Source organism: Castanea sativa, chromosome 3 (assembly GCF_040712315.1).
Source record: "Castanea sativa cultivar Marrone di Chiusa Pesio chromosome 3, ASM4071231v1".
Taxonomy (NCBI): domain Eukaryota; kingdom Viridiplantae; phylum Streptophyta; class Magnoliopsida; order Fagales; family Fagaceae; genus Castanea; species Castanea sativa.
In genome coordinates, this window is record NC_134015.1 from 54035621 (window position 1) to 54048024 (window position 12404).

A 12404-nucleotide genomic window follows, 5' to 3' on the forward strand; every position below is an offset into this window, starting at 1 on the left:
GGCATTGTCTCGCTCAGGAGCAAAAACCCTTTTCTTCTGATGCACTGGTTTTGAATAGGGACACACGTTAAGGCTATGAGTAATAACACTTGGATCAATGCCAGGCATGTCTTCATGACTCCATGCAAAGACATCGAGGCTTTTCTTCAAAAATCGGACCAAAGCATGCTTTACCCCTTCTTCCATGCTCGCCCTAATTCTGGTGAACCTCTCAGGCTGGTTCTCATCCAAAGGGACGTCCTCTAACACTTCAGTGGGTTCTTCTGCGATCCTTCTCCCGTCTATACTCATTGCCTGGATATGCTCGTCCGTCGCCAGCATGGCTAAGTAGCACTCTCTGGCGGTCAATTGATCTCCTTGTACTTAGCCCACTCCATGCTGGATCGGGAATTTGATGGACAAGTGATAGGTAGAGGTTACCGTCTTCCAACTATTCAGAGTTAGTCTTCCAACAATTGCATTATATGACGATGCACAGTCAACGACAAGGAAATTTACGTCCTTGGTTATCTGTTGTGGATATGTTCCAACGACCACCGGTAATATGATGGTGCCCACTGGTTGCACCTTCATTCCTTCGAATCCTACCAATGGCGAATTCACTGGTCGAAACTGATCTCATCCTAGCCTTATTTGCTGGAAGGCAGGGTAATACAGAACGTCTGCAGAACTGCCATTGTCTATCAACACCCTCCTGGACATGTAGTCGGCAATAAGTAGGGTGATGACTATCCCGTCATCGTGTGGGTGGTGAAGTCATCCTGCTTTCTCCTCCGTGAACGTAACGGCCTGCTCGTCTGCTTCCCTCGTCTTAGGAAGTCGTCCAGACAGTTGGATGTTTTACACCACCTTCAGGTATGTCTTCCTCGACTTGGATGATTGCGCTGTCGAATTTTCTCCTATAATTACTCTTATCTCTCTTAGTGGGGTCGTGATGACTCTTCCACCTTAGCTTTCAGTTTCTCATCTCTCTAGTCTCGTCCAAGGAAGTTCCTTAGCTTCCCTTGTCTAATGAGATTCTCTATCTACTGCTTCAAATCAAAGCACTCGTCCGTGTTATGCCCGTGGTCTCTATGAAAGCGGCAGTACTTGCTCCTATTGCGCTTGTTAGGATCTCTTTTCATCTTATCCGGCCAATTCAAGGACGGATCATCCTTGATCAGCATAAGGACCTGCTCTAGTGGCATAGTCAGGGGTGTGTATTGCTGATTCCTCGCTGAGGAACTTGCCTTCTTACCATCCTTGTCTTTCCTCTCGTCTACCCGGGCCTTCTTTGGACGAGGTCCCTGATCTGAGTAAAGCTGGTGGCCTGCTTCCGAGCGTTCTGCTCTCTTTCTCTTCTTGGCTATAATAGCGTCCTCAGCATTCATGAAATTCTAGGCCGAATGGACGAGTTCGGTCATAGTCTGTGGTTCCTGCTCGTAGAGCTTATGGATGAATAAGTCAGAATTAACCCCATTATGGAAGGCGGCCAATAGTAACTTGTCATCCATTTCGTCTACTGTCAAAGCTTCCCTATTAAATCAGGTGATGAAGGACCGCAAACTCTCATTTTCCCCCTGCTCTTCTTGGCTATAATAGCGTCCTCAGCATTCATGAAATTCTGGGCCGAATGGACGAGTTCGGCCATAGTCTGTGGTTCCTGCTCGTAGAGCTTATGGATGAACAAGTCAGAATTGACCCCATTATGGAAGGCGGCCAATAGTAACTTGTCATCCATTTCGTCTACTGTCAAAGCTTCCCTATTAAATTGGGTGATGAAGGACCGCAAACTCTCGTTTTCCCCCTGCTCTATGGTTAGCAAACTGGAAGAGGAACGCTTGTGGCGTTGCCCTCCAATGAAGTTATTGACAAACAACTTACTCAATTCTTCAAACGATCCCACTGAGTTTGGGGGTATTTTACTGAACCATACTCATGCTGATCCTTTAAGTGTGGTGGGGAAGGCTCTGCACATAATATCGTCTGGGACCCCTTGAAGGTGCATGGTCGTCTTGAAAGTAGCAATGTGGTCACACAGGTCGCGATTTCCATCATACGAATCCAAGGAAGACATTTTGAATTTCGGAGGTAGGGGATGACTGTTGATGGAAGCCGTAAAAGGGGAGTCCGTTCGGTGAACCATATCATCCACTGGGTTTGCCCGCCTCATGTTCTCCCTCATCTTATCCATGGCTTTTCTCATCTAGTCCATTTCTCTTTCCAAGTGTGGCACTTTTCTTGAAGCGGTACCCCTTGTCTGATTTTCGGACTCGACATTTTCTCCTCCACCTTCCTGACTCTGGGCTCGTCCCTCCATGTGCCCATCTTGGCGCTGCCTCCTAAGGTTGATCTCCCTATTCAACTCCTAATTCTGACGAGTCAGTTCTGCCATAGCGGTAGCCATGGATTGTATATGTTGAATAGAAGACGGTTGCATGACAAGCGCTGACCTGCGATCGCAAAGGGGATTACTAGAAGCATCCCTACTCTCCTGGTGGCCTGGGCTGGTAGCCCTTGATCTTATTCGAACCATTCATCTTTTTGTCTGGGAAAGGCTAATCGTTGACAACAAAAACATATAGTCAAACGAAAAGAAGCCCACAGACGGCGCCAACTAATGATGCAAAGAAAATCAATAGGCTGGATGCTTCGGACTTGAAAGGACCACTTGCTTTCTTGATGGCCTGAAAAACAAAGAAAAGCAATCAAAGGTGACCGGGGTCGCCGGCCAAGAACCCTCCGATGGCAAAGTTAGTTTTCTCTCTATATTTTTGGAGTTCCAACTTTTTGGGAAATGAAAATGTACCTCTTTTCTGGTCTGAAAGGGTGTTTATATAGTGTCCTAGGGACAGTTATTGGGATTGTAACCTCCCCTGGATTTGAGGAGGTGCGAGAGTTCAGGAATAACTTCCACAATCGTTTATGAGTTGTATTTTCTCATTCAACGGTCATTGGAAGTTATGCATAGGTTGTGGAGTGGTGAAATGTATTCAGTAATTCCAAGTGTAAAGATCTCGTCCAGGGGTCCTCTTATGGACGAACCCTTTCAGGCGGGGATGGGGCGCTTTCCTAGGACGAGTGATGGGGTGCGTTTTCGTTCATGGACGACCATGGGCGTCGGCCTCGTCTTAGTGCTTTCTTTTGGACGGCTTCTGGTGTGGATGATCATGGACGGTCAGGAGTAACCTTTTCTTCATTCCTCATCAAAAAAAAAAATTGAAAGCATATTTAAGTGGTAACCTCAATGTAATAGTTAAGAATTATGAACAACCCAAATTACTAAACATTAAAAAATAAAAGTAGATAAACTTACATAAGAATTGGATTTTTGTCTTTGAAAGTGAGGTAGGAGGCACCGAATTTCACCCTATCAAAACAAAATGTGTAAATATAAACTTCAAGCAATTTTTTTTTTTGGAAAAAAACTCAATATCAAGAGTATTGTTTGATTGAGTGCTTCGAAACCTCAAGGAAACTCCCTGAAAAATAATAATAAAAAACAACATGAATAATAATAAAAAGAGGGACTGAATTTGAGAGAAAGACAAATAACAAATAACCCTAAAAAATAGTTGATACTTGGATGTTCAAAATATTATTTATAGTGACTTGAAAATCTAAAGATGAGAGTCATGGTATAATAAAACTATTATCCATAATCAAGTTCTTAACATCAATTTCAATTTTTTTTCCTGTTATACTGTAGAAAACAAGTTTTTAACGTTATTAGCCTTTTTTTTTTGTTATCCAAAAATTTGATATTTATCCAAAAATATATATATTTGAAAAAAGTAGATAAAAAATATATTATCAATTCATCTTCATGTGTATATCCTCTCAATGAAAGTGGTGTTTTTAAAAAAAATATATACACGTTTTCTTTTTACGTGTAGTGTAATAATTAAATAAATAAATAAGAAAATTGCTACTTTTTTTATAATAAACTACACGTTAAAAATAAGGATTTGATAGATTCATTGGAGAATTTGGATTATAATACACTACACGTAAAAAATAAGAATTAGATGGATTAGATGAAGAATTTAGATTGTAATCAAATTAAGTTTTTTATCAACTTAGAAATTATAGGAGAAGAAAAATTATATATATATATATATATTTTTTAAAATCTAATAAAATTTATGCAATTTGGTAAAGTCACTTGGCACAACTACGACTTCTAATACTAACTTTTATTATATAGTATATGATTTAATTAGTGATATTTAAAATTTTAGGCTAAATTACAAACTATATCTTAATTTGTGTTTTAAAAGTTTCATCCTAGGCCAAATGGTTTGTAACTGGTAAAAGACTAAACTCATATACGATGTACCTAAAATTGAGTCACACGTCACACACCGAGGTTTTTCTTTTTTTAAGTAAGCCAGTAATTTATTTAAACGCACTTTTTATTTTAAGATAAGATAATCGGAGTAGTTGAATCCTTCCACAAAGGCAGCCAACTATGTTTGTTTCAAATTGATTCTCAAAAAATAAAAGTTTGTTCAAAATTATACATGGCATATTCTTAAGTACATTCCTATGATATTGTCTAATTTAATAAACACCGCCTAAAAGAAACTTTTTTAAAAAAATAAATAAAAGAAAAAGTTGCCGCCCAACGTAGAAAAAGAGAAGTCTTTAAAGTAAAATATTGTTATAGATAATAAACTAGTAAATTTTTGTCACTGGTCTTTAATAATTCAGGGGTTTTAAATAATTTAATGAAAAACATCATGACATCATGTTATAATTTTCTAGAAGGTGATTTGTTTTATTGGCTTAGAATATCTGTATAGTCACCTATATTCCAAGAGTAACTAATGATTATGAATTTGTTTATTTAGTGATATTTAAAATTTTAGGCTAAATTACAAAATATATCTTGATTTATGTTTTAAAAGTTTCATCCTACACCAAATGGTTTGTAAGCATCGTCATTTTCTCATTTCAAAATTGTAAATATATCTATAAAATAAGCTAAATAAATAAATAAATAAAAACTTTTTTATAAAAAACATTTATTAATTCAAAAGTGATAATATATTACAAATGATTCAAAAATAATAAAAAAATTTCATCATATTCATCATATTGTCTATTCAATCTCATCTAAGTCAATGCTATCATCGCATTTATCATTTTGCAAATTTATTTCTTTATTAAAACTTTTTTCATCGTTATTAACATATACTATCTCTTCTTGTTCTTTCTATTATAATAAGTTTTTTCAAAAATATTTTTTCTTGGCATTATATTTTCTTGGACTTATAACAATAATGATAAAATAAAAAATAATTATATTGTCAATTAATATCTTATTCATAGTATATAAAATATATTTGTAAATATTAAAGTGGACTGTAAGTGTGTACTGTATAATCCAAATTTTGTAGGAAAAAGAGAGGGAATTTTTTTTATGAATATGTTATTTTATTATGCTAAATTAAGTAACCTAATAATTTTTTGTTAAAAACAAGTCTAACAACTTGTTAGATTCAAATAAAAGTATAAATTTCAACAAAAAATTTCATTTTCAAGCATTTGTCTATGTATGTACGATACGTACAATTTTACAATACGATACGATCCATACAATATACACATTGTATCGTATGATTCATGAGCACTTATGATACATCAATACAATATAAAACTTTTTACACATGATTATTAATTTTATCTATTATTAAAATTACTTTTTAGCTCATTACTTAAATTTTTTTATCTTTCCCACTTTCCCTCCCTAAGCGTCCATTTGACAAAGATTATTTTTATCAACTTATTTTACTATTCAGATTATTTTTCCTACTATTCATGGGTTCCACTATACTACTTTTTGATACTATTCATGAGTACTTTCAACTATTTTAACTAATTTCAACTATTTCAACTAATTTTTAAAACTATTAGTTGGGTAGTGGATCTATTTCGAATAATAATGTGCAATGGATCTATTTTAAACTTTTATCAATTATAAATGGGTAGTGGCAAAAAAAAAAAAAAATTGCATGTGAGACTGTACTACCATGATTGATGATACCATCCCATATTATATATATATATATATATATATATATATATATATATATATATATATATATGCTTATTTTCTAATATTGAAATAAAAAGTGCGTTTAAATAAATTACTGGCTTACTTAAAAACAAAAAACCTACATTATTTTGTTTATTATAAAACTATTAAAGGGTGAGATAAATTGATTTAAGAAAGGGAATAAAAGAAATAAGTTGTAAATAATTGGCAAATCTTTGTGCAATCTACTTCTGTGTAATCTAATTTTTAGAACAATGAGTAAGTGCATGTTGAATGATATTGCACATATATTTGTAAATAAAAATTACAAGCTAATCCTAAGATGCTAGGTTTTAGTTGGTGCATTCCGTGTATAAAATGTATACATATTTATTTTTCTTCTATTGTGGAATTATTAGATTATTAGAATTAAATTATAAATTTAACGATCTATGCATTATTCAACTTATATTGAGTTGATTTTTTTTTTTTATTCTTTTACATGTATGGAAAGAAATAAGGAAAAAAAAATGTTAAGAACTATGTTAAAGGTTTTTTTTTCAAGTCTCATGGTAGCATGTGGGCTGATTGGTTGGCCTTGAGGAGTTCATGGTGGTGACTCAAACACACAATGGATATCATCTTTGTGTAACAGTGCTTGCACAACACACACTTAATTAAGGAGGAACCTTAATTGTGACTACACTAATTCTTTGAACTATAAGCACAAACATGGCTAGTATTTTCCTTGAGTCATGTATTAATTAGCACCAACATGTATTAATTAGTTGAAGTATAAGCACAAATATAATTAGTTCTAACAATAATCAGTAATGATAACTAATAGCTACATTGGTTTGGTATGCTTATTACTGCAATGTGTGGTCGTGAGATGTTGGCCCACTTCTTTAAGCATTGATATATGGGTAGGTAATTTGTTTCAAATACTTACAATTCATGATTTACATGGTGGAAGAGTACTACTAGTTTCAAACTCTAAATTGTGCTTGCCGATTGATCTATAAGCAAAGATTGGTTAGTGATCTCCAAATATCTTCATGTAAAGCCTGATTACAGCTCCTTCATGTCTTGTCTAATCATATTTTGCGAGTATATTAATATTCCAATATGTAACCTAAGGATTTGATGAAGAAGATGGTTTCATGTTTAAAATGAAGAGGGAAGCCAAAGAGGAGATAGAGACACCATTTATGAAGAATGGAAGAATGTTATTAGAGGAGTTAACTACCTTTTGCGATGGAGAAAGAAATCTTATTCTTGTCTTCTTTGCTGAAGAGCTCAGAAGAGCAACATACAACTGTAACCCACTTCAAATTTTTTGAATGCAGATGGTTCACTTTTACAAGGGTTCTTTGGAAGATCACTTATTTTCAGTTAAAAAGTATGGCAAAAGATCATGGGCTATACTTGGAGAGATGATCAAAGACATTGTCATTGGATCACAAATGAGTGTCCACCAAAATGTTCTAAAACTCTTAGGATGTTTCTTAGAGACCAAAATCCGATTCTAGTGTATGAATTTGTAAGGGGCATCATTCTCTCCAACTGTATTTGTATCCCATCAGCTAAGGGAAACTCTGAGCCATTACCATTGAAATGCAAATTAAGGATTGCAATGGGCATAGCTAATGCAGTTGCATATCTCTATACTGCATTTTCAGGCCTGTTATCCATACATATATATTCAGCTGGGTAACATAATATTGGATGAGAATAATGTTGCCAAATTGATTGATTTCTCACTCTCCATGTCAATTCCCGGAAGGTCAATTGCATGTACAAGTTTTTCATATTCGTGGAAAACATGGGTACGCAATCCTTGAATATTCGCGTATGGGCTATTTAATTGAGAATGCTGATGTATATAGTTTTGGTGTGCTTATACTAACACTTTTGGCAGGACGAGGTTCATGTTTATACGGTGAATATGATTACGAGGCTTATAATCTAGTAGATTGGCCAATGCTTTGGTATAATGCCACTAAAAGAATTATCTTGAATGTTCCTGGCTAAAGAGATGTTTAAGCAAGCAATCAGGATCAATATAACCAAAGTGTAGCAAAGAACAGCTATTGAGAAACCTCCAAGTCAGTGGAAGCAATAATAAAGAATGGCAAATAGATTTTTGAGTGTCTTTTTACCATTAAGCCTGTCCAACTCACAAAATAAACCAATAATAAAAAGAGCATATTTTGACACTCCAGCCTTGAATGAAACAGTAGGAAGATATTCAAACATTTCCCTTTGATCTTGGGTACATGCAAACATGCCCATGATGGGAAGATTTTGCACCCTTGGTTCAGGGGAACTCATAGCAAGACTGCCTGATAATACAGGACCTTACTGGAGTTGTTTTTTTTTTTATGGGAAAAACCAAATTTTATTAAGAACTCAAGCCAACAATAACATTATGGAGAAAAGCTTGTTCTAGAAAACAAGGATTCTCTTCGATTCAAACTGAAAAATCAACAATGCAAAGTGCATGTTTAGCTATAAAGCGAGCGGGTCTATTGCCCTGTCTCCCTACTCGTAGCTAATAAGTGCATGTTTATGATAGACTATAGAGCATTTCCTTGACAAGGGAGCTCCAACTATATTCACTAGAAACATTATATTAAAAATGAAAAGACCTCAGATGGTTTAGATGAATGCGGAGCGTAAATCGTTTGTCAACATATATAAGCTTATTTGGCTTTTTGGTGGAAAGTGGACTAAAGCATATTTGTGCTTTGAAAAAGTAAGAAAAAAAAAATTAAGGTAAATGAAAAAGCTGTACTTAAACAAGAAAAACTAAAAGCTAAATGTAAAAGCTAGTAGAAAATGGACATGTATCTACACAGGTTTTCCCATTTCCCAAATGAGTATGATATTGAAGGAGTTCAAATTATGGCAGTTGGGAGAGTGCAGCAATGGTTGTGATTTACAAATACTGATACAACAAAAGAAAATGACCAGATTCAACAAAAGGAATTTAAATACCACAAGCCTAGGGTTGATTTAGAAACTCAAGCTAGGTAATTCATAAATGGTGCCTAAAAGACCTTTGTTTTTTTCTTTTTTTGGACAAAGGAGATCAAAATTTCTGATGTATGTAGTAATGAAGTAAAAATCAGCTTCAATTTTTCAGTTAATGCTAATATATAAAATTTTGTATCAGTCAACTGCAACTTTTGTCATGATAACATGCCTAGTTTCAAATACAAAAATTGCACAACATCCTCCAAAATAACTTTAATTATGCAATTGTTCACAAAAGAGATCAAAACCATCATTATACAGGCAATAAGACATTAAAAATTTAAATAAAAAGTATCCATTCTGCAAATTGGAACCATTATTATTCCAATAGAACGCTACAATTAGAGATGGACTCTTCAATTACAAACGATCAAAGTTTTAATTCTCGTTTTATATTTGTTCCTCTTTAATTTTCCTTGAATTTTTTTTCTAGGGTAAAATTGTTGCTCTTTTTGAAATCAAAGGCATATATATAGACATAAACCACCAAGCTTCCACATAAGCATGATATTTTTTTCATTCATTTTCTCGGTAAACAAACTGAGAAAAAGAGAGAAAAGTTACCCCCAAATTCACTGGCTCCACAGTGTACTTCACAAATGAAGAATCTATTGAATTCACACCAAATTTAGCAAAAAAGCCCGTTGGAAGAGCCCAATGTGGAATGCTCTAATATAAACTCTGGCCCAAAAGAGGAAAAAAAAAAACCCAAAGTTTCGGGTTTTTATCTTTTTGGGTCGTCGAAAAAGGCCCAGCTAGACTATAACACAAACACCTGAGAGAGCGATAAGATTACCGACACCATTTTACATTCTTTAGCAAGGTTATGATACGATAAGATTCTGCCTGTCTTGTACACCAACTATTGACACATTGTCGACCAACACTCTTCCTTTTATTTATCTTTTATTCATTTCTCGTATCATCACAGAAAACAAAATTGAATTGAACTAATATTCAACTAAGCCAATGAAAATTTTCCAATACCCTTATGATATGTCAAGTTTGTCGTACTGTTTATCTGCATGGGGTTGTCTTGACTTCTCAGAAGCTAGCTTGTTAGACGGCCAACGTGTCTGTATTCAACCGGTGACAATTGCGTCGTCGGGCACGTGGCAAAGCATGTGAGGCAAGAAAAGAAAAAAAAAAAAAAGAATAATCTGCGTGGTGAGGGGGACAAGTTGGAATATCTGTAATCATTGTTCTTCCTTAATCATGCTTCTTTTTTTTTTTTTTTTTTTTTTTTAAAATACACTTTAATATTGTGCTCTCTCTTTAGATGTTACAAGGCATGGTAGCTGTGTTGGTAATGGCGTGATGAATTTGACTTTGGAAAAAAACCTTCTATTGCTTAGTGGACTCTTTCTTTTAAGTGGCATGCTTGATCCCTTCAACCTTCTTTATGCTTGAGTAACCTCCAACACCACCAACCCCTCTACAAAAACAAAACAGAATATGCCCATTCCGTTCCTTTATACAACAGTAACAAAAGCCTTTTCAAAAGTTTCATATGACTTACAGTGAAAGAGCTTAAAAGTCCCTTCATGAATTCCTTCCTTCCTTCAAACCCAAAATGAAGATGGACAACATTAAAGCTAATCCCTTCAAGAGTTCTGTTTTTATATGTTGGAACTCCGAGAAATGGCAATGGCTGGAATTTCGCTCTCTCAGGTGTTTATGTTATAAGTCTAGCTGGGCCTTTTTCGACGACCCAAAAAGATAAAAACCCGAAGCTTTGGTTTTTTTTTTTTTTTTTGGGCCATAGTTTATATTAGAGCATTCCACATTGGGGTCTTCCGTGCCTCAGCTAGTCGTTGGAGACTGAACGAAAACTCATTTTTATGCTTTGATTCTGGGCTTTGGGTCTTTCATAGCATGGGACGTAAAAGGAAATTTTTTTTTTGTTTCCCTTTAAAAAATAAAAGTAATTTCTTTCTTAAATAATTGAATTGTTACCAGAATCGAAAAATGGGAATTTGAACTTCGGTTCTTTTCATAAGGAAATTAGTAAAGATCACTAAACTATAAAGCTTATGAAGTGGCGACTAAAAAGTAAATTATTAATATGGCATAAATAAATATATTTTATGCCACTGATTACATTATTACATAAAAATCAATTGTAATGAGTGGTGAATTTATTTTACATCAATAGTTATCGGCCAAGTGAATCTTTAAAATTCTAATTAAATAAATGTCAAATGTCTTGCATATGACTAAAAATTGGAGGAAATTGAAGGATTTAATGGGAGGGAATGTTATCCCAACATAATTTTTTAAAAAGAATTTCTAAACTTATTATCATTAATTTAAATACAAATTTCATTGAAAAACTTATTAATAATACATTATTAGGTTGTTCCTTTTCAATTGATTTTTATAATGGAATCAATTTTAGTGACTTTTTTTAAAAAATAAAAGAAAAATTTTATCAAAATCAATTGTACCATAATAACAAAATTTAAATTGTGAAGTAAAAACTAAGCATATTAATGGAGTAGTTCAATAAGCTACTTCTGCATTCTTTTTCTTATCAAAAGGGAATAATACATGATGAGCAATTTGCATGCTTAATTCACTGGTAACCATACAATGAGTTTTTCATGAATTGTAAAAAATTTTAAAAAAATTCTAAGATAATGCCTAAAGTTCCCATAAAAGAAAAGATAATTTTCTAGCCCTAAACATTCAATATTTTTTTTAAAAAGGTTAATTTAAACATATCAAGAAAATCTACTTTTTTTAATATATGAATGATAAATAAGGGTTTGTTTGGTAGGAGGATTTTTGTTTTGTTTTTTTTTTTTTAAAGTATGAAAATAATTTTCAAAAAATTGAATGTGAAAGAGAAAGTGAAACTAGTTTTCAAATAATAATTTTTTACATTATACGTGTTTGGCTCCTACATTTAAGAACAATTTTCAAAAAAAAAAAAAAGTTTGGGTCCTTTGGGAGACCATTTCTACTTTGAGATTTTAAAAAAAGAAGATTATTCTATAAAAAGTAATGTGTAGATTACTTTTTTTGGGGATAACGATAAGTTTCAAAATTGAAATGTGGGAATGAAACTAATGTACTTTTTTTAAATTTTTATATATGATAAATTCAAATTTGTGATAAAGGTAAGCTTCTTAGTTTAAGAGATGGAAGAGTTTGGACAAATCTATAGGGTCCATTATTTTCAATTTATTACCAGCTATGCCATTGAAAACATTTTATGTATCTTGAAAATATCCTCTTGGCCGTTTCCAATATTCAATTTTCAACAAGGAAAATGTAGGGGGTAAAAACTATTGAATAAACAATTGGGTTTTGGGCCTGATCGGTTGGTACCAGTTTGTTTTTG